The 24,097-nt window shown below is 35.8% G+C and overlaps 1 non-coding gene and 2 pseudogenes across 1 annotated transcript; 2 read left to right on the plus strand and 1 right to left on the minus strand.

Moving 5' to 3' along the window:
- Positions 16,045-16,970, plus strand: OR4C265P (olfactory receptor family 4 subfamily C member 265, pseudogene; annotated as a pseudogene).
- On the plus strand, positions 19,166-19,295 carry LOC138919297 (small nucleolar RNA SNORA18). The gene has a single exon (XR_011429358.1). It is a non-coding gene; the product is annotated as a small nucleolar RNA SNORA18 (small nucleolar RNA).
- OR4C279P (olfactory receptor family 4 subfamily C member 279, pseudogene) lies at positions 23,001-23,895 on the minus strand (annotated as a pseudogene).

The raw sequence follows: 24,097 nt of genomic DNA on the forward strand, positions 1-24,097 counted from the left end.
TCAATCTGTTCTGTTTTTTCATTTATTTCTATAATTTCTTTGTTGATTTTCTGTCTGGATGACCTATCCATTGGTGTTAATGGGGTGTTGAGGTCCCCTACTATTATTGTATTGTTATTGATGTGTCCTTTTAGTTTTGTTAATAGTTTCTTTACAAATTTTGCTGCTCCTCTGTTGGGTGCATATATAAGTGTTATGTCATCTTGGTGGAGTGTCCCTTTTATCATCATATGCTGCCTCTCTTTGTTTTTCTTTATCTGTTTTGCTTTGAAGTCTACTTTGTCAGATATAAGTATGGCAACACCTGTTTCTTTTGTTCATTATTAGCTTGGAGTATTGTCTTCCATCCCTTCACTCTGAGTCTGTGTTTGTCTTTGGGGCTGAGATGTGTTTCCTGGAGGCAGCATATTGTTGGATCTTATCCTTTGATCCATCCTGCCAGTCTGTGTCTTTTGATTGGAGAGTTCAATCCATTTACATTTAGAGTGATTATTGAAACGTGGGGGCCTACTGCTGCCAATTTATCTCTTGTTTTCCGGTTCTTTTGCATTTCTTTTGTTTCTCATCCCATGATTTGTGGATATCTAATTCAGGTAGGTAAATTTCTGTATTGGCTTTCTTCTTATTTGTAATTTGTGCCTTTATTCTTGTTATTTGTTTAGTGCTTACCAGGGGGTTTATATAACACAACTTGTAGATGATATAGTCCTTTTCCTGATAGCCTCTTATTTCCTTAAATTAAAACATTCCATCTCTTCTCTCTTTCCCTTCTAGGTTGTTATTGTCAGATTTTTTTTCCTCTTCCTTCTTGTGTTGTGAGTTTGTGGTTAAAATGACTACATCATAGTTTTTCTTGGTGTTTCCCTTCCTTTTATGTTTAATGTTTCATTTAACTTTTGCTTACCTGTTCTGATGGAGAGCTGATACTTTCTGTTATTCTCCTTCTATCTTGTCCTTTGTTCTGGATATTGTAACCCCTTTCCTTTTTTTGATTTTTCAGGTATGAGGTTCTTCCTGAGCATTTCTTGAAGAGGAGGTCTTGTGTCAATGAACTCCCTTAACTTTTATCTGGGGAAGTTTTTATTTCTCCATTGTATTCGAAGGATATTTTTGCTGGGTAGAGTATTCCTGGCTGCATATTTTTGTCCTTCAGAGTTTGGAATATTTCTTTCCATTCTCTTCTAGACTGTAAGGTATCTCCTGAGAAATCTGCTCATGCCCTTGTGGGTGTTCCTTTGTAGGTTATTTTCTTCTGCCTAACTGCCCCTGGTATTTTCTCTTTGTCATTGACTTTTGCTAGCTTCACTACTATATGCCTTGGGGTTGGTCTTCTTACATTGATAAACTTTGGAGATCTATTGTCTTCTGTCACATGAAGTTCCAACTCTCTCACCAAGTTTGGAAAGTTCTCAGCCATTATTAATTTGAACAGGCCTTCTGCCCCCTTCTCCTTCTCTTCTCCCTCTGGGATGCCTATAATCCTTATGTTGCATCTCCTACTTAGTGGGATAATTCTCAGAGAGTTTCTTCATTTCTTTTTATTCTTAGTTCTCTCTCCTCCTCTGTCTGCAGCACTTCTCTATTCCTATCCTCCAAATTGCTAATTGTGTCCTCTATATTATCGACCCTACTGTTCAGAGAGTCCAGATTTTTTGTAATCTCCTCCATTGTGGTTTTCATCTGCAGTATTTCTAATTGGTTATTCTTTATAGTATCAAGCTCTTTTGTGATATAGCTCCTGAATTCATTGAGTTGTCTATCTTAATTCTCTTTTAACCCGTTGAGTTTTTCATAATGGATGTTTTGAATTCATTGTCATTTAGGTTATAGATTTCATTCTCTTTGGGATTGTTTTCTGGGTACTTTTCATTTTCCTTATGTTCAGGAGATTTAATATGTTTTTCATACTGCTTGATGGCATGGATTTGTGCCTCTGCATAGAGATAGAGTTTAGTTACTGTTTCCACTTTTTTCAACTGGTGTGGGTGGGGATCAGATGTTTATACTGCCCCAACCAGGGACCCTGTCAGCTGTTACTGACTGCACCTGGGTCCCTCCTCATAGTAACAGTGGTCCTGTGGGGTCCATCCTCTGTTGTGGGGGCAATCACAAGGAGGCCTCAGGCTCCTGGTGCCTACTGTTGCAGACCACCTAGACACACTCCCTCCTTGGGGTCTGCAGCAGTGTTATGGGCTTTCCCAGCAGCTGGGAGCAAGATCACCAATAATTGTGGCTCTGTCAGAGCCCACAAGATCTCACTTGTCCACTATAGGTCCCAGCAGAGCTATAGGTATCTTCTGCAGTCTGTGGTTAGCTCACCTATCTGTCCTACTTTTGCCCCATGGCCTTGTAGCCTTGTGATTGCCAGTCTGAGCCTCTCCACTACTGTTCTGCAGAGGCTTTTGCTGAGGCTGCTGTGGGAACCTGGAGTTACCCCCGGGGCCATGGAGCCGGGCTGCTGGAGCTCCACCTAGCCCCAGACTACTCCCACGGAATATCTGGGAGGCCCTTGCCCCATCTGTGACACAGCCAGAGTCCATGAGTCCACTGGCAGTTGGCAGGCTGCTGCCCTGCCCGGAATCCTACTCTTTGGGAGCCTCCTGGTGCTCTGATGCTGGGTTGGACCTCTCTGCTAATGGCAAGTAGAGGCTTTCCCTACCACCAGTGTGTGACCCTGGAGTTTCCCCCTGGGCTGCAGAGCCGGGCTGTTGGAGCTCCACCAAGCCCCCAACCATGCCTATGACATCTCTGGGTGCAACTTGCATCATCTGAGGCACAGCTGGAGTCCTGAGACTGGCAGCGACTGGTGGGCTGCTGCCTTGCTGGGGATTCTGCTCTTTGGGAGCTTCCTGGCATTCTGAATGCTGGGCGGGACCTCTCTGCTAATGGTGAGCAGAGGCTTTCCCTGCTGGTGGTGTGCGACCTTGGAGTTTCCCCCTGGGCCATGGAGCCAGGCACTGGAGCTCCACCCGGCTCCCAAGCATACCCATGGGATCTCTGGGTGCCTCCTGCACTGTCTGGGGCACTGCCAGAGTCTGTGGGCCTGGAAGTGGCTGGTGGGCTGGTGCTTTGTCGGGAATTCTGCTCTTTGGGAGCTTCCTGGCGTTCTGAATTCTGGACGGGACCTCTCTGCTAATGGCAAGCAAAGACTTGCCCTGACGGCGGTGCAGGACCCTGGAGTTTCCCCCTCGGCTTAGGTGTAATTGCGGGAGGCTTAGGTAGGGCTGTAGTCACCTGTTTCCACCATCACTCTGCCAGTGCATGCACACTCCCGCCCATGATGTGTGGTGATGTTATGGGCTAGTCCACTGGAAGAGAGCCTCTTGCAGGTACTAGGCTGTCCGGGGATTGGGAGTCAGAGAGTTTTCACCTATCTCCTCCTCCTCCCAGGGGGAAATCTGTCTGCCTTCCAATGTATAGCAGCACAGGCCTCTCAGGCATCTTGAGATGCAATATGGATATCCTTTCTTAACTGATGAATGTCCAATTAGTTGTAGATTTGTAGGGGGAGAGACAAAGAAGACTACTCACTCTGCTATCTTGGTCCTGCCCTCCATACTTGGTAATTTATGATTGGATGATAAACATTATGAATTTTACCTTTGTTCCCAGATATTTTGCATTCATATAATTATTCTTGAACTTTAAGTGAGACTACAGCAATATGTAGTTTATGCTAAGTTTATGGTTAACTTTTCTTCACTACTGAGGCAATGCATTTCTGAATAATCTAGATGGTGTCCTGTGAATTATGAGATTTTCTATTCCAGTGGGTGAGAGACCCAAACTAGTCCAGGTCCTATGTGAGTCACAGCCTTGCTTCCTCTAATATCACTAATCCTACTTGATATACTAAAGATACCCAACATTTTAAAAATCTCAACTCTCCACAAGTTGAGCTGTACATTAAAGAATTCTCAAGTAAAATTACTAATAATACACTTTTTAATTAGAAAATTTTTTCACATTGAAAAATAAATATACAAAACATGGGAAGGTAAATTTGAACCAAAAAATGGGAGAAAAGTGTTCCCAGATATTAAAATATAACACACAGCTACAATAATTACAAAATTGTGGTATTAGCCATAGAATAGACATATCAGTGAAACTGAACACAAAACTCAAAGTAAAACATAATGTGTATGAAATTTAGGAATAAAGTTAAGGTGGTGTCTCAGGTTACTTGAAAAAATAAATCATTCAAAAAGTTGGTGGGGAACTATACAGCTATCTGGAAAAATATTCATTATGTTATGGTAAATATATATAGACAAAAATTGAAATCAAAAATATCTGTCGATGTAATTCAGGAAGCTATGGAAAAATTGTTTCACAACTTTGTCTTTTCTTATAGTGATGCAAGCACAGTTTGAATTGAGAGAGGGTTTTATAACAAAATTCAGCAGATGGAAAAATTAAGGACTGAGGAGAAATGAGAGGGAAAAAAAGAAAGTAAAAGTGGTGATATTCTTGAAATTATAGCAAGGAGGAGGACCTGTGCTTTATAATTTGGGACTCTCTTCTGGTCATATGAGTATTCAAGGAAAGACATGAATGATTGAGGAAGTCCAGCATCATGTTCTCAGAAGAGCTCAGCTTCCTATGATCCAATATGTTTATGTTTGAATATTTAACTGTTCAATAATTCCTTTTATGTCCAAGAGTTATCAAAACCCTAGGACTTTTGTCCCATCTAGGATGGTACAGCATTGTGATTGGGTAAGCAGACCTGTGTTGCAGCTGCTGCTCTGGGATGGGGCTCCAATGAGTTTATTGGGTTCAGGAGGCAGAGAAAAATTTCAGTTGGGGAATTTCTGAGAATCTGAGCCTCTATGTATGTTTTACATGTTGACATGCTATAATCAAGTTGAGGTATATATATTTATTTTTGCAAGAGTACAATGCTCCAATGTTAGCAATGGTCATAACAGCTGTAGTATTAAATAGCTCAAAGACAGTTAAGAGATTTCAAATAATTAAATAGGAAAATAGATTGACAGTTAATGTAAATATTAAGAGAATACGTTGGCTACATATAATTTTGGGAAGAATTCTATAGCCTGTTCTAGCTAAGAAATATTTCCAAATATTTAAAAAATTCAATCAAGGAGATTAATAATAGCCAGAATATGTCAAAATTCTAATCTTCATATAAAAGTTTGATTTTTAGCATTTATAACACTAACAAAAATTACTTTTATGAACTTTATTTTATTCTAAAATATTTAATTCATTTAGGACAAGGATCTCTCAAGAAAAAGCACTGTTTGGAAATTCTTCACACTTGGTAACGATAAATTAAAATAAAGAAATAGAGTGCCATCTCAAAATGTCAGCAAGAGGAAAAGTCCCAAAATGTACAACAGCATATTTACAACAGAAAAATCAGACATAATAAATAATACAAAGAGTAAAAATAAAAAGATGTTACAAAAAATGTTAGCTGAGGTCATTGTCCAAGCTTACACCCAGGCAGCTGGTTGGTTTTGACAACTAGCATGGTAGCAGAAATGGCCATTCGAGGTTTGAATGTTATTTTTTTTCCATTCCAAGAACCCTTGTGCCCTGAGGTTAGAATTTGTTAACACCAATAACAAAGATGACCAAAAGCAAACAAATTATGTGTATAAATTCAACCAATGTGCACTGCAATCTGAGATACATTTTATTATGGATTCTTAGGACATCATGTGGGGAGTTCTGATCCCATGTTCTCACCGGCTTAGGTCCCCACACGATGTGTCCCGCAGAGATGATATCAGATATCACCATGATGAGTTAATTTTACTAAAGACCACTGATATCGCAGAGACCTCCCCATATAATCAGGTGTGCTAGCATCCTTCTCTGCTGCCACACAGCAAGGAGACAAATCTTGGCAATTGATAGTTATCAGTCTTACTCCAGTAGCTGGGAGCCATAGTTTAATTTCTGTTGTAGTATGCCCTTCTGAGACGCATACTCAAGGGATCATTTTGGAAATCTTTGTGGGTACCAGAAGTGGTACCTACAGCATGCACAATACCCAGGTAGTTTCATGAAGAGTTTATTTTCCTTCCCTCCAAAGACTGTGCATTTTTTACTTGACTCAGTGTTCTGTTTCTTAACTTTCATTTCTCCTCTTCCTCTTTTTTCTGCCCTATCCTGGAAAATTTCTTCAACATCTCAATGGAGGAATTTCCAGGACCCTTTCCAATAGTCATCATTCTCTACAAATGTCCAAACCAAATAAAAAGTAAAAATATTTTCAAAGGTAAATTTCGTATATTTAATCAATTTAAATACTACAGAATTAAATATCAATTTAAATATTTCATAACTGTTTTAGCCTTATCAGATAATTTTATTAATTTGAAGCAAGATGAAAAAATAGGATTCCATTTTTTATCAGCAAGATGTTAGATTAAGAAAAATAAAGGAAGAAAAATTTTGTGCAATTTTATTTTTCTTTGTGATCCTATTTGCTTGCTGCTGAAGTGATTTACTGTTAGTTGCAGCTGTGGTTGTCGTGTCTATGTTCACCTTTTGGAAAAGTGTTTAATATTATAATTATTTATATTGTAAGAATGTCACTCTGCTTAATGTTTCACACCCAAAAGAAAATCAAAATGAAAAATAAAACAAATAAGGAGATATTGTCTCCAAGCCATATCTAGAATGTTCACCAATATTTGAGAGTAAATATTCACATATTGAAAATGAATCTGCATATCATGACTAGTTTGCAATAGTACCATCCTGCAAGTTGGACATGGTGGTGACCCATCAGTTGTATCTATAAAGGGCAGAGATGTCAGAAATGACACTGATGTAGGCAGTTAGCTCTTCAGCCTTTCAAATTCTGAAGTCTAAGCTGATGAATGATTTGGGCTGAATACCAAGGCTGAAGCTGAACTTCAGAGCGTCCTTATTTACAAGGCTTCTGCAAGATACTCAAATTTGAGAAACGGTCTACACAGCAAAAAGGTACACTTAGGTACCATGTATATAAACAATGGAAATTTAGTTCTAAGAGACACATGTGAAAATGGTGCATGTGAAATTGGTGCTGTGCCCATGTTCTCAATGACAAGAAGAGGGGGAAGTATGATCTCAGGAAGAGGTTCGGTGTAAAGACAGAGAGTTGTCATGATCTTGTGGATTGGAGATAAAGGAAAGAGGCCTCAGTCACAGTTCTTGACTGCGCAGGGCACTAGAGACAGAGACACCTTTCAAGTTGTAATATCTTCAGAGGATGTTTTATTATGTTGTGGACATTGGGGCCTGCTAGTAAGAACCATTTCCAGTAGTTCAGTAGTAGGATTCAGCTCTGAAGCCTCTTGAAAAGAAACTGTTGCTAGAAGAAGTTATCACTGGCAAGTTGATAAACGACAGTGCCTATTAGTGTGGAAGTGATTTTGGCCCCAAGCACTCTGAGTAATTAAAGCATTGCATCAGCCTTGGAGACCAAGTGTCCATGTTGGCAGGAGATATTGACCACAATTGGCATGTACCTCAAGGAATGCACTTTTATCCTTCCCTCCTTCATGAGCCAAAGGCAAGTACTGTGATTCCAAGGAATCTCTATAAGTAAGGCTAATCTGAAGACTACTTCATTGTCATTGCCTCAATATAGCTTATGTCCTCCAAAAATTACACTTTGGAGAAACACTTGGCATATGTCTATAAAAGTATACATTAGCTAATAAATCATATTGGATTTTTTATTAATCACTTTTTATTTTTCAGAGCAGTTTTTGGCTCACAGCAAAATTGAGAGGAAGATACAGAGACTTCCCATATACCCCCTGCCCCAACACTTGCTTATGTTCACCTGTTATCAACATCACCCACCAGAGTGATACATTTGTTACAACTGATGAACTTACATTGACACACCATAAGCACCCAAACTCCCTAGTTTACTTTAGGGTTCTCTCTTGGTGTACATTCTATGTGTTTGGACAAATGTATAATGTCAGGTATCCATCCTTATAGTATCATGGAGAGTTTCACTGCCCTAAAAATCTTCTGTGCCTCACGCATTCATCTTCCCCCCACCTCTTCATATTGTATTTTTAAACTATGAAATAAGATGAAGATAAATCTATCTTAAATTAGGCCATCTTCTTAAATTCTTTTCTTTTAAGAAATTTCTTATAGGCTAAGTTATCTGCAGACAGAGTCTGCCATTAGAAGGAACTGGGTCCACTTGGGACACTAGGTTCTGAAAGTTCATCTATTTTTGGAGCTCTTTAACAATCAATAAGAGAACAAACATGATACATCTGATTATCATTTTAAAAACAGAAGATCTTATTCTACTTGGCTAGATTTTTGAGCCCAGGCTATATTCTAGGGAACAAAGAATTTTATAACGTCATGCAATACTCTTAACTCCTTCATTGCCAAGCCACTCTTGACCCCTGAAACTTATCTTCAATTAATGTAGGTATGTAGGAGTAGATGGAAATCTTTTTATAAATATGCTTCTCATTAATATAAGCATAATCATAAACCTCATATCTAACTTTCTAGACCACATATGTTAGTGATAATTGATAAATAAAGGGACGTCTTCCTGCCTCAAAGAAACTCTCTTCCTTTCACAGGACGTGAGTGTATTTTAGTGTACAAAAATTTTATTCCCAGTGTGATACAGATAAAGTGGCTGAGAATTGACATTTTTAAATTTATGTTAAAAAAATATAAACCCAGGTTGTTTTGTGTATTACAGATTTATTCATGTTCTTAATTAAAACAGTAACAACAGTACAGAACATTCATCTACTTAATCTTTCACTCATCATGTATAGTTTTTTGATCTGTTTATAAATATTCCAGTCCTCTCCTTTTTTGGTTTAGACTGCAATTTCTGAACTCCTTGTGGAAATATATTACATTATCTTGTAAAGTTGAATATTGCCACATCCTGCAACATATCAATTGCATTTCTAGAGGACGTGTTTAAAAATGTTCATAATTACTATCCATAGTAGTGAAATACTAATTGAGAGGATAATGGATGAAAACATTTTGAAATTATCACACAATAGAGTATGTATAGAAGTGAACATGAATCTACAACTATATTCAACAACTGATATAAAAGTTAGTTGCATTAATGTGGATGAAAAAATAAAAACAACTCCTAGAAGTCTGCAGATAGTACGCTAAGTTCAGAACCAGGAAAAAACTAAAAAAATACGTATGTGATAAAGATATTCTGTTTTTAGGAAGCAAGATAATTGTACAATTAAAAAATCAGGATATTGGTTATCTTTAGGGTGAGGCAGGGGGCAGGATATGGAAAAGGTTAAAATTGATTCAATTATTGGTAATGGTAGGTAGATACCATCTTGGGATAGTAGTAAGCTTACAAATATTCATTGTATTATTTAAATAAATGTAAAAGGCAATAATATAAAATGCATCAAATAAAACACAGTAAGAAATTTTGGAAATGGGTGAATTATACAGTTGGAATTTTATTATAAGAATCCCTTTCTTCTGCTTGTCTGCTGCCTCTGCTTCATTTTGTGTTGGTTCCATTTTCAATCAGGCTTTCTCCACTCATGGTAAGATTATGAGGAGTTCCACATCTGTACTCTCAGAAACTCTATTAGAAAAAATAAAAGACTTTTCTCAATAGCTCAAGCAAAGCACTGAGACTGCATCTTATTTGCTAATAGATACATGACCCAATCATTACAGCCTGGGGGAATGCTTTCTGATTGACCACACAGGAATGATACCCATCTTTGTGAAATAGCACTGCTCATACCTTATGTAATGAAAAGGGAGAAATTGTGGTTTCTCAGAATAAAATCAAGTTTCAGTTACTCCAAGAAGGAAAATGGACTTCTGTCCAGCAAAAACAATCAATTCAGGGCCTATGAGGTAGTTTTTTATAACTCATCTTTAGCATCCTTATGATGAAGGCCGGAGAAATCTACAGAAGTATTTAGATATTTTTATAGCAAAACAAATATATACCAAATGTTGAATACATCCTTCTTTGCAGGCTATATTCCACACCACAGCATGAGAAATATCATACTCTATTATAAGAACAACCTGACATTTCCAATGTCCCAGCTGATGTCTCCCAGGGCTGTTGATTCTAAATGCTGTTGAGGCACATAAATGAAAGGGATTCCTAAAGGAATATTTGTTGTGTCCCAAGACCTGACCTCACATCTACCTCTGTCCTAAATTAGTGATTTTAGTGTAGTTCAGGGAGAATCTCAACCTATTTCTTTAACCATTACATAGGTAATTTGTCAGAAAAGGTAATTACAAATTGTTACTCCAATTATGTTCAATTAGGCTTGAATTGTTTTAATCATTCACTCACCTAGTAAAAAATTGATAATTTGAAGCACAATGTGAACTGTTGTTTATAAATATTTACTATTGTAGATATGCTGGAGAATAAGATAGTCACAAACCCTACTCTCGATGACTATCTACAATTTCCAGAACTCAATAAGAGTTTGAAGAATAAAATAGGATTTTTTTTTCTGGTTTCTGGTCTTTATGCAACATTTTATTATTTTCAATTTCTCAATGATTCATCATTTCAATCAGGATGTTCATGTATCTGAGTTTTAGACACTAGTACTCATGTGGCCTTCTTATGCAGAAGATTCACTCACTTCTTCCTGACAGTCTAATCCTTTGGATTTCAAATCACTGTGCTTTCTTGATTTTACTCATCATCCTTTAAGCATGCTTCTTGAGTCTTCAAAAATTCTTTTAAATGTTCATGAAACTCTACATTTTGTTGTTTGCCCACTTCTCCAAACTACCTATTTTCTTTGGGTGGCCTCACCCAATCTCATGATTTAAACTATCATTTACCAGTAATGATTTCCCAATCTAGTTCTACAGCCCTAACTTGAGATTCACAATTAAAAAAAAAAAAACCAACTGTCTACTGAACATTTTCCCTTGTATATCCTATGACAACCTGACCCTGTCATCATTGCCCTATTATTCTAAACTCCCCAACCTGAGATACCACTGCTAGCCATTAGAAATTTTTTTCCTCATCATCACTGTCTAGTACTACCTGGTTTTCAATTTGGGCTAGTGTCACGAAAATGTGTGGAAAGAAGACAAACCATGGAAAAAGAGAGTGATTAGATCTCCATATTGAACTTATTAAATATGCAATTGGGCAAGCTGCTTAACTTCTGTGAGTTTTAGTTTTCTGTTATATGAAATGTCATTGTTAACACCTACCTCATTGAATAGTTATGTAAACGAAATTATAACACTTATGTAGGGTGATAAATAGAGTCTAATACACAAAATGTATTAAATAAATATTTGGAGAAGTAACATTGTTTCAATAAAGTGTATTCCAAAATAAGTGTCTGTTTACTAACATTAATTAGCAAAATAAATAGAAATGAATTAAAAAAATGAGATATCTATTCAATGCTCAGTATGCATGTTAATTCTCAGTATAAATCTGTGGTTCCTTCATGAAGGATGGCTATAGCACACAGAATAGAACTACTCATTGTGGGACACCATACTGCCTTCCCTGGATTGTACTTGCAAATAAATTACGAGAGCTAGGAAAGCATCTCTCCTAATGCACAGGGGGTAATTTAGGGAACTAGGTGGGAGCAGAGTAGTTTCCTGCTGATCTACTTCCTCTTCCACCAAAGACACTGTTTTTTCTTCTTCCTCTTCTCTATCACCCTCTCTGCCATCCATTTATGTTTTCCTCTTCTTCCCCTGATATCTTTGCTCAGCATAACACACATAATACCTCTAAACCCTTGTTTGTATTTGGATACCGAGTATGAGGAGGGTTCACTTTCTCTTTTGTGTGCTAAATAGACAAATTAAAAGTTAAATTTATTACAGCATTTGGGATGCTTCTGATAAGCAAAGAAAAGGAAACTTTAGCACATACTACCCTCTAGGATGCTTATATTTTACATCATTATGTCAAAATATTCCCTCAGGAATTAAGACAGGAAATTTTTTTCCCAGTATTCTGTGGGATGGCTGCTTTCAAAAAGGGATGGAAAGACTTGACACTACTATAGAGTGTTCTAACAGGTAAGTGACAGGTTATTTACATCTTTGTACCCAGAGAGGCATCATTACAGGATAATGCAAATTAGTTTTTAAATATATTTTATGTGTGTTTATATTGCTCCTACTTCTTCTGATAAAGGAACAGATAAAAGAATAATGTTTTTAAAAAGTTTACTCTTAATATAGCAAAATAAATAGAATGAAACATAAGCTTTAGAATAAAAAGGTCTTTTGAACTCAACAAATATGTTATGAGCACAAAGTATGTGAAAAGCCATCATTGTTGTGTGTGGATACAAGGAGGAATTCCATGCCCTAAGGTTTACTACAGATTCTTGAGATGGCAGAGTAAAAAAGTTCACAAATGCTTTTCATGTAAGGTAGCTGAGCAAGATAAGTCCTCACTAGGGGCATTAAAACTTAGAAAAGATTATGCCTGATTAGAGCTTAGAGAAAAGGTTAATAGAGGTAGTGACCTTCACATAGCTTCTGCAGAATGTCATCTGCAAGTGACAGCTTTAAATATAATGTTGTTTGTTACAGTATAGATTTACTAATCTCTGCATGTTTCTAAAATGATATCATAAGAATAGCATTTGCAGTTTACATGCATCTCAGATTTAGTTTGAAAAACTGAATAACCACTACTCATGGAAAATTCAGAAATGACAATTTGGAGGCTATAAACTATGTAATGAAGGAGAAAGGTAATGTCCCATATGTGTGGGAGGGGAGTGTTTTTTTATCATTCTTTAATTTGGGCTTTTGAGGGATAAAGAATCTTGGGTCAACCTGTTAACCTTCCCACAGAAAATGGCAAATTTTGTGTATACATAAAATAAGATTCTCCCAAAGATAGAATTCTAGTGTAACCAAGTCACGGAGGGTTGAGTAGTTTAAGAGAGAGTTGTTAAGGAGAGTGAAGATTCTTACTGTGGCCACTGCAATAAAACAGATAGGATAGGTTAGAAAGATCCACCGAACACTCTATTCCACTCTCATCTATTTTCCACCTTTATCTCTCTGCTTTTCTTTCAGCTCTTTTCTGTTACCTCCCCATCCAACACATTGTTTGTTTATTATTGTTTTGACAAATTTAGCCAGTCTAAGGTTGGGTAAACTTGTTTCAGGCAAGTACAATAGTTATTAAGATGTGCTTTTTTATTTGTGTTGTCTTCAGATCATTGTTACACATTTTTTGCGTCAGATTCCTTTGAGAACCTGATGAATGGTGTTAAAACACCTCTCAAAAAATCTGCATATGATCATCCACAAAGACATGAACAAAAACATAACCAATATCAGGAGGATATGACAAACGTCAAGGCTCTCCTCGTATTCTGTAAGGACCAAGGTTTCATGATAAAAAATAGTTAAATGCTAAGATGATCATTTTTATGGGTGTCAGGGTCTCAAATCTTGCATGGCCATGTGGTGCTGTTCAGACTATACCATATTCTACTCCAGATTGTTGAGATGATTTACTAAGTTATTTAAAATTCATCTCAGTTTTTTTTTCTGAATTTATAAATTGGGAGTGTGTTTGTCTGTCTACCATGCATAATAGATAGAAGGCCACAGAAGATTAATGATGTGAATGCATTTTGTAATCAGAATAGCACTAAACCAATCAGATAAATATATTAAGAAGTAATTGAGAAGGTTCGATTTAAAAACATTTACTCAGCACCTACATTGTTCAAAACATTGAGTTTTGAACTGTGGATAATAAAATCTGAGAATACATAGTTTTCAAAGATTTTTATTCCAAAAAGGAAGCTAAAGAGGAAGCACATATAAGTGAATTTAACTAATATTCTAAGAAAAGCTATCAAAGAAGCCCTTAGGGAACAGGAGAGAGAATTTCATTCATCATAAAGACGTCACTGAAGGCCACCAGAGAAGGTTTCTTAGCAGCTGGGTCTTGGAGTTTTGGGACAGTTGAAGTAGTCAGAAATGAAGTGACATTCTAAGAAGGAAGAAAACTATTGATTGAACTGCTGATTAAATATTTATGAGAACTCATAATTATTAATAAGTTAATGAAAATATATGTATTTATAATTCTTAATCTATCTTAAACAATATATGTCCAGATGTATAAATAAACTTGTTCCTACGGCCAGCCCCATGACCAAGTGGTAGAGTTCCATGTACTCCACTTCAGTGGCCCACGTTTGTGGGTTTGGATCCTGGACGTGGACCTATTCTACTCATCAGCCATGCTGTGGAAGCATTGCATATACAAAAATAGAGGAACACTGGCACACATGTTAGCTCAAGGCCAATCTTCCCCAAACAAAAAATGATACCTCTACCATTGGCAACAGATGTTAGCTCAGGGCAAATATTACTTAGCAAAACAATAAAATAAAATAAACTTGTTCTAGAAATGAACATTCTAATGCGGTTGATAGCACAAATGAAAAGTCATACAGTCAAAGGGGTGGCCACAATTATGGGACTTAATTTCAAGTACAAATATTTCATGATGGATCACTCTCAAATTAAGAAGGAAAGAATGAGCTTATTGTTTTGATTATGATACTAAGGATCAGCTTCCTCATAGTTGAAGATCTTTGTCAAAAGTTTCATAGTGCAAAGAGAGTTTTTTTAAAATCTGGTATCCTAATATAAATTACTTCACCAGGCACTTTCCTGAGAGTAGTTTTTGGTTTGGAGGAACATAAGGTATATTTCAAGTGGGCTCAGGAGAAGAAAGTTTACCAAGCAAGAGGAAAAGATGTACAATGGAAATTTGCATCTGTTTATGCTATCATAGTCTGTGCTTTGGCCACTTACAACTTTCAAGACAGTGTATTGAAGAGGAACACAATGAGATACGTAAGCCTTCCAAATTTTTCAAGTGCATATAGTCCCTTTCAAAATTATCTTGAAAAGAAAGATGTAGATAAAAGTTTTCTTCTAAGAAGTGAAGGCAGTGATAGTATTCCTTTCTAAGTTTGAAAAAAGAGAAATATGCATTGAAATAAATTAAATTTCAAAGTTAAATCATCATTGACTTAGCCAGGACAGAAATAAATTGAATGAAGTCAGTTACTGACTGTCCACTACTCTTGTTGTCTAAAATTATATCTCGTTCCCTCCTCTGAATCTCTGGTTTGTTACAAGAACAAAGGAATTTTCAGGTGCTTGGATAATACAAACTCTACTGGAGATTACAACCATCATCTGATCCTACATGAACTGCGTGGTGTCCTCCCAAAATCACTTCAGATGTAAAATGTTTAAGTTAAACACTTGAATTATGAAAACAAGAACTGTTGAGTTGTAACACCCCTCTTTCATTTATATGCAACCTTTGGGACTTTGGGTCCTCTAAGGGGTGTCTTTCAGAAATGGGAAAAAGAAAAATGTAGAAATAAGGATATTTGAGATATTGCCAACTATTAAGGAATATTCACTTCTCTACATTAGTATATATCAAATACTAAATATCATAAGAGCACCACAAGGTAACATCATATTTTTAGAGAATATAAGTACTTCCTGTTTCTCTTTTCAAGCTCTAATATCTTGAAATTGGCATCCAGTGAAGGGAAACATAATATATATTAAAAAATAGACATTTCTAGAATTATGTGTAACAAATATACAATGATAAATATATGTGTAAAGAAGATATTCTTTATGGGTAGGGGCTGGGGTATAATTTTCAATTTATATTATGAACTTCCAAAAGTAGTCAGATATATCCAAAATCCCAAGTGATACACCATCCGAATATGGATGCCAATTTATTAAATATGGAAAAATCATGAAATTAATAATAAATGGAGCCACATTACAAACTGTGGAACAAAGTGTTGGGGTGAGTTACTAAGAAGCAATAGCTAAAATGCCCATGATAAGGAACATTTATTTTTGTTAAAATATTCCATAACATCATATATCACACTATACGTTACACATACAACCCTGAATTAATTCCCTTATTTTTTGCAGATGAACCATTTCACACTCCTTCTCATCCAAGAAATCATGCAGATGAATAATAATGCGACTGAGTTCATTCTGCTTGGGTTAACCCAGGAACCTGTTAGGAAGAAAATAGTGTTTGTCACTTTCTTACTTATCTATTTGGGGACTTTGCTGGATAACTTTCTGATTATTGCTACCATCAAGACCAGCCGGGCACTTGGAAGTCCAATGTACTTCTTCCTTTTCCACTTATCTTTATCTCATACCTTCCTCTCTACATCCATAGGCCCTAGAATGATTGTGGATGCCCTTTTGAAGAAGACCACTATCTCTTTCAATGAGTGCATGATCCAAGTCTTTTCATCACATTTCTTTGGCTGCCTGGAGATCTTCATCCTAATTATCACGGCTGTTGACTGCTATGTGGCCATCTGTAAGCCCTTATGCTACACGATCATCATGAGCCATCAAGTCTGTGGTGCATTGGTGACTGTTGCCTGGGTGGGGTCCTATGTACATTCTTCAGCTCAGATTTTCTGGCCTTGAGTTTACCCTTCTGTGGTCCCAATGTGATTGATCACTATTTCTGTGACTTGCAGCCTTTGTTGAAACTTGCCTGTGCAGACACCTACGTGGTCAATCTCTTGGTGTCCAACAGTGGGGCCATTTGTACAGTGAGTTTTGTCATGGTGATGTTCTCCTATGTTATCATCTTGCGTTCTCTGAGAAACCACAGTGATGAAGGGAGGAAAAAAGCCCTCTCAACTTGCATTTCTCACATCATCGTGGTCATCTTGTTCTTCGGTCCTTTCATATTTATATACACACGGCCTGCAACCACCTTCTCCATGGACAAGATGATAGCTGTGTTTTATACAATTGGAACTCCTTTGTTCAATCCTCTGATTTATACACTGAGAAATGCAGAAGTGAAAAATGCCATGAGGAAAATATGGAACATGAAGTTGATCTCAGGTGACAAATGATTAATAGAAGTTTCAAGTTTTCTTTATCATTAGGATTGATCAAAAAAGTCCATAGGGAATATCTTCCTCTTATTTTATAGTTAACATAATCCTAAAGTGGGGCATAAGAAATAGTTTCCTCAAGAAGATAGGCAATATGAACACATATACTGATTAACATTGATTCAACTTTCTATAGAAAAAGAGACAGCCCCAGGTAGAAACAGTCATGTAAGACATATGTTTTATTCTGCCTCTCTTGCCTGCCTAATAGCACTGTGTTTTGATCTAGTATTATCTCTGCCCTTCCTCATATTGATTCTTTGTGTTCTCTATTTATACTTACACTTCTATATGCTTATATCAACAGCCTGGCAAGGTTTCCTCCAAACTGTTCGTTTATTAAATACTGTGGGATCATAATGTCTGACAATGAACCTTCAACTTGGTTGTTCTTCCTGACTCAAAGAAAGGACCAGATTTAAATAATTAATATAAGCTTCATGTTGTAAAGGACAAGACATGTAATGTAGATAATCTCTCTTCTATGTCCAGTGGTTATACCTTGAATTATTATCATATGTTTACTAAGATCCTTCTAGAAGAGTGACAGAACACTGTGACAACATTCACCCTTCTGAAGGAGTCTTTTTTATCTTACTAAGATTCTGATTATTTAGGTTATAGTCAATATTATTCTGTTTGTAAAAATTACTTTTTGCTCCTAAAATGATCCATTCTAATTTTGAGGAAGTTTTAAGTTTGCTCTTGAATCATCCCAATTATAATAATTTGTTCATAAGATTAGATTCTTATGATTATGGCATAGATGACCCAAATTAATATGGATATATTTATATGGCCTATAAGAGTATATGCAGTTGATAGTAGGGAACTTGAAAATAAGAATTGATTAAAGAAAGAATATTGTAACCCAGAGGAGGATGTTTTAGGCTTTGGAACAAAAGAGTTACATCACTGATATGAATTATTTTAGTTAGATTTGATATAATCCAGAAAAGAGAGTAATTTGAATGAGACTGTGATATTTGAATGAAGATTATGTTTATGCAATGGAGATGGATATCACCATTTGTCACCATCCATCAACACCACAGGCTAATTGTATGAACAGTAAGAATCTTCTGATTTCAATTTCTCCTCTTATTTGTATTTTTATCCATAGAGAAAATTCAATGAGTGTTTTTGTTTATTTGGAACTTGTATCTCTATTTATAAATTACTTAACTTTATTAAGATTACTAGTTTTATATTAATTTTCTTGTACCAGGAACTTTAGAATTTCTTTAGCTTGAGAAAATGATCATCTATTTCTCCATGTGGGAATGTAAAACTGTGAATTTCACAATAAACTCTAGTGACATATATACATCCCTTTTTTCAGATTCTATGAATTTCAAGGCTACTTCATCTCAAGGGTGTATTATTGATCACAGCTGCTGGAGTTTGATTCTGATCTTGTAAGCTTTGCAAAATAGTCAATTCCAGTTGGCATAGTTTTAGTTGATGTCCTCTTCTATTTCAAGGCATAGTAATTATAAAAAGGGGCGTATATTGGATCCAATTTACGTGCCTCCCCAGATACACTCTATCTAATATATCTTATGGACATACTTTTAACACAGAGCTTTCATGCCCACTGTTTTCACATATCCTGCCCACAGAGATTATGGTCTAATTTTTGTCCAGGGTTTTATAATAAAAATGATAGAACTGTAAAGATGACTGAACATGCAACCTCACCAGGAATTTTTTGTTGAAGTCAGTATTCTGATAAGAAAAGAGTGGGACTCTGAGATCTAGACAGACATAATTGTGCAGGGCAGGGTGAAAACCATGAAATCACAAATTATCTTGCATCCTCCTGATTATCATAAGTAGCCTCCTCTCCCTTGAAAGAGAGGAAGGAACAGTTTTCCTTAGCCTAGACACCATGCCATTACCTTATTTGAAGAAGTTGTCATGCAATGGTATTTGCTTTCCTTCTGGGCTTCCTCCTACACCCCTTATTGCTTCCAACCAGCTAACCAGGGGAAAGCTGCAAGAAAGTCTAAATACCAATGTACATTCTTGCTCTAGGATAAAATGAAATGCATGAGAAAATTGCAGGACTTTGCTGCTAAGTACAAGTGTGAACCATGGGAGCACTTCATTATGGGAGATGTTAACACAGAATGGCAAAATATAAATCTTGGATTGAGGTCTATCCAATGGGGCTTTTTCTGTAGACTCACATTATTGTAAATGTCTCGTCAAGTAACTATGTGCTTTGCTTTACTCACAGAACTATTTGTTAGATCTGTGGGAAAGAACTACAATACAGAGTTCCTAAAAGTATAAAAGACCCAATAGTTGACTTTTTTTAATCTTAGGTATTGACAGTATCTTAAATATCTGTACTATTCTTTGGTGTGGAAGCTTAGGAGTGAATATGATTTGAACTTAATTCATATTTAGAAGACCCTAAAGTAAATTTCTTGAAGAAATTAATTCCCAAAGTTTCTAGGTGGGTCATTTTTGAAGTGTGTCATCAGTATATCCATATTCAAGTGGAGAGAAAATAAACTCAACTAAAAAATTGTGGGCTGACTAACATGACAACTGTGGATTAAACATGGGTTATATTTATTTGTTTATTTATTTTTATCTTTTTTACCATTCTTTGAAATGTCTATTACAAGTATTCTTAAAGACTTCTCTACATCCATTACAGAATGGTAAAACTTCCATTCGCTGATACAACACTGTTCTCAATGCATTTTTTAAATTGTTTCTTTTCTAAAGGAATCATATTATAATATATAAATATACCAACTTAACATATGCACCTTAAATTTACACCACGTTATATATCAGATATATTTCATCTTAAAAAAAAAAAAACACAGGCTCTTTGTAAAAGGGCAGTTGTGTAGATGAATCTTGACTCAAATTTTGGTGAAACTAAAGTAAGCTTGATGGGCTGTGGAAGGAATCATATGTAAAATTCCCTAAATAAAAATTTATTGACTTTAACTAGCCAGAAGAAATGATGAAATTCAGCCATTTGTGACAATGTGGATGGACCTTGAGGGTATTATGCTGAGTGAAATAAGTCAGAGGGAGACAGTAAAATTCCATATGATCCCTGTCATAAGTAGAAGATAAAAACAATGACAAACAAACACATAGCATTGGAGATTCGATTGGTGGTTACCATGGGGGAAGGACGGGGAGGACAAAAGGGGTAATTAGGCTCACATGTAAGGGGATAGAATATGATTAGTTTTCAGGTGGTGAACATGATGTAATCTACACAGAATTTGAAATATATTATGATGTACATCCACAAATAAATAAATAAGAAAAAATAGGTGTTAATCACTATAAACTTCCCTCTTACCAATACTTTTGGGACATCCCATAATTCCTGGTATGTTATGTTTTCATTTTAATTTGTCTTAGACATTTTCCAATTTCCGTTTGATTTCCTCTTTTGCTCAATGGTTATTCAAGAGTGTTTTATTTTAATTTCAATGAATTTGTGAATTTTTCTATTTTCTCTTGTTATTGATTTCTTGTTTCACTCCACTGTGCTCAGAAAAGATATTTGGAATGATTTCAGTCTTCTTAAGTTTGTTAAGACTTATTTCGTGCCCTAACATATGGTCTATCCTGAAGAAAATTTTGTGTGCTCTTTAAAAGGATATGTGTATTGTTACTGTTGGTGGAATGTTCTGGATGTGTCTGTTAGGTACATCTCACCAATAGTATTCTAGTCTGTTGTTTCCTTATTGATTTTCTGTTTAAATGTTCTGTCCATTTTTGTAAGTGGGATATCAATACATTCTATTGTTATTGTATTCCTGTGTATTTATCCCTTTAGATCTATCAATATTCACTTTATGTATTTTGATCCTCTGATTTTGGATGCATATATATTTATATTTTTATAATTTCCTATGGAAATGACTCGTCGTTTGTAATGACTTTGTCTCTATTGCCTATTTTATATTTGATAATACTGTAGTCATCCTGTCCTCTACTGGTTACCAATTACATGGAATATCTTACTGTATCATTTCATTTTCAGTCTATGCGTGTTCTTAAATTTAAAATAGGTCTACTGTAGATAGCATATAGTTAGATTTTTTTAAATTTTTTTAACATTGTGGAGCTTCCTCAAAACATTAAAAGTAGAACTACCATATGATCCAGCAATTTCACTTCTTGATATTTATCAAAAAAAAGCAAAACTGCTAATTCAAAAAGATATATGCACCTGCATGCTCATTGCAGCATTATTTACAATAACCAAGATATGGAAACAGCCTAAGCGGTTGAATGGATAAAGAAGATGTGGCATATATATACACACATATGCAAATATATGCATATATATGCAAATTATCCATGATCAGTAACATCATTTAAGTTAATGCTTGCAATTATATAATAATATCTCAATTAAGGATTGTTTTCATACAGAAAACACAATCCTATATATATATTCATTAATGGTATTTATATAGCATAGAAGAGTAAACTGTAAAAAACTTGGGTGTATAAATATGTGGCTTAATAATATATACTTCTATTACATAATAAATTAGTATAAATAATTCAAGTAAAATATTTTAAAACATGGTGATATGTCAAATTTTCCCTTGTGAACGTAACTTTTTAAAATAGACTTTATTTTTTAGTGCAGTTTTAGGCTTACAGAAAAGTTTCACAAAAAGTACAGAGAGTTCCCACATATCTTCTCTGCCCCCCTCAGTTTCCCCATTTACTGACATATAGCATCAGTTTGGTATATTTGTTACATTGGTAAACCAATATTGTTACACTTGTACTAAAGTTCATAGTTTACGTTAGGGCTTACACTTTGTATTGTACAGTTTTATGGGGTTTGGGTTATGCATTATGTCATGTTTCCATCAGTCCAGTATCATAAATATTTGTTCTCCGTCACTAAAAATGACTTGTGCTCCATCTATTCATCTCTTCTCCTCTCTCATTGAATCCCTAGCAATGACTGGTTTTTTACAGTTCCCACAGTTTTGCCTTTTTCAGAAAGGAAATTTATAATTCATAACTGTCATGTAAATATTGCCATTTTGAAACATAAATATCCTTCTTAAGGTTATCTCATTCATTGTTTTATTCTATTAATATTTTAAAATTCAATAACATCAATTGATTACTCTCTCTACTTCTAGACCACATTAATATATCACCCTTAATTTGGGCCAGCTATGCTACAATTAATTCAGATGATTCAAAAGAACACTTAATACCACCCCCTGCCCCGAAGACAGAATCAAGTTGGGAGTATAAAGTAGATTTTACCAAAAGAATGCTATTCTGAGTACAAAGCCAACAGTCACAGCCTTCCTAAGATCCAAGACCTACCTCAGGACGGTGAATTTTCTCACAGTTCGAGAAAGATCTAAGTAAACACAAGCTTAGAATTTGCAGTAAATGCTCAAGAATTGGAAAGAGGATTACTAGATTTTATCTTGTTCCTTACTACATGGACTTTTTACAGTTATTTGAATCTGATACTTTCTGCTGAATCAGGAAGAACAATTAAGTTGAAGGTTGATGATCAAATGTGTCAAGACAGAAGCGTCTAATAAATGAGACCCTTTGGAAGAAGTAAAAGTAGCTAGGCTGTAGAGATAAGCATGGGGAGGAGGTTAATCTAGAAGCAGAAAGCATCAGTAGTCACCATTATGAAGAACAGCTAAAACACTAGATAAAAACCATAGGTGACAATAGGAAGGCAAAAGTCAGAGAAACAGCAGTGAACCACTAAGGCAATGGGCCTTCCATACCAGACTATACCTGGTGCTGTCACTTCCCCTTCATAAATTTGACTCGATACTAACCAGCTTATGTGTTCACATTCTTTATTTTCCTGAAGGAAGTAACTCTCATGCCCCAAGTTAGGATTATAAAACTCCACAATAAGAATATCATATTCTCTATGAACTTTTAGGTCAATCCAAACTATTAAGAAAAATTTAAAACTGCCATTCTTCTTTTGGCATCTGAGATGAACTTCTTGTTCCACAACTTTCTCATTGCATTTTCCAATTCTCCATTTCTCAGTGTACAAATCAGAAGGTTGAACAAAGGTTTTCCAATTGACACGTGTCTTCTTGTCCATACAGAAGGTGGTTGCAGGGTATGTTTATATAAATATATAAGGACCAAAGAACACGATGATCACTATGATGTGGGAGATACAGGTGGAGAAGGCTTTTCTTATTCCTTCAGAACTGTGGTTTCTCAGAGAACACAAGATGAGAACATAGGAGAACATCACCATGACAAAACTCACCATACAGATGGTCTCACTATTGGACACTAAGAGTAGATTTACCACGTAAGTGTCTGTACAGGTAAGTTTCAACAAAGGCTGCAAGTCACAGAAATAGTGATCAATCATGTTGGGACCAGAAAAATGTAAACTTAAGGTCATAAAAATCTGATCTGAAGAATGTACACAGGACCCCACCCAGGCCACAGCCACTAGTGAACCACAGACTTGATAACTCATCTTAGTTGTGTAGCACAGGGACTTACAGGTGGCTACAGAGTGTTAAAAAGCCATGAGAATTAGGATAAATATCTCTAGGCTACCAAAGTTATACATTAAAAGGACATGGATCATGCACTCACTGAAAGAGATAGCGGTCTTCTTCAAAAGTTCAGCCACAATCATTCTAGAGGATATGGACGTAGAGAAGCAGGTGCCAGATAAGGATAAGTGGAAAAGGAAGAAGTACATTGGACTTCCATGTGCCTAGCTGGTCTAATAATCAGCAAGTTATCTAACAATGTGCCCAAATAGAAAATCAAGAAAGGGACAAACTCTTTTCTTCCTTACAGGATCCTTAGTTTACCCAAGCAGAATGAATTCAATCACATTATTGTTCAGCTGAATGATTTCATGAATGAGAAGAAGGGATGAATGTGAACTAAATTGTGAGAAAAAAATAAAGGAATTAACGTAAGTTGTGCCATGAGATATTATGGGATAGTTAAAGCAAGTTAATTCTTAGTACTATGGGAAATCATGGAATATTTTAAGCAAAAGTAAATACTATTCATGAAGTACATTCTGACAGATTTCTCAA

This window comes from Equus caballus, chromosome 19 (assembly GCF_041296265.1).
Source record: "Equus caballus isolate H_3958 breed thoroughbred chromosome 19, TB-T2T, whole genome shotgun sequence".
Lineage (NCBI taxonomy): Eukaryota > Metazoa > Chordata > Mammalia > Perissodactyla > Equidae > Equus > Equus caballus.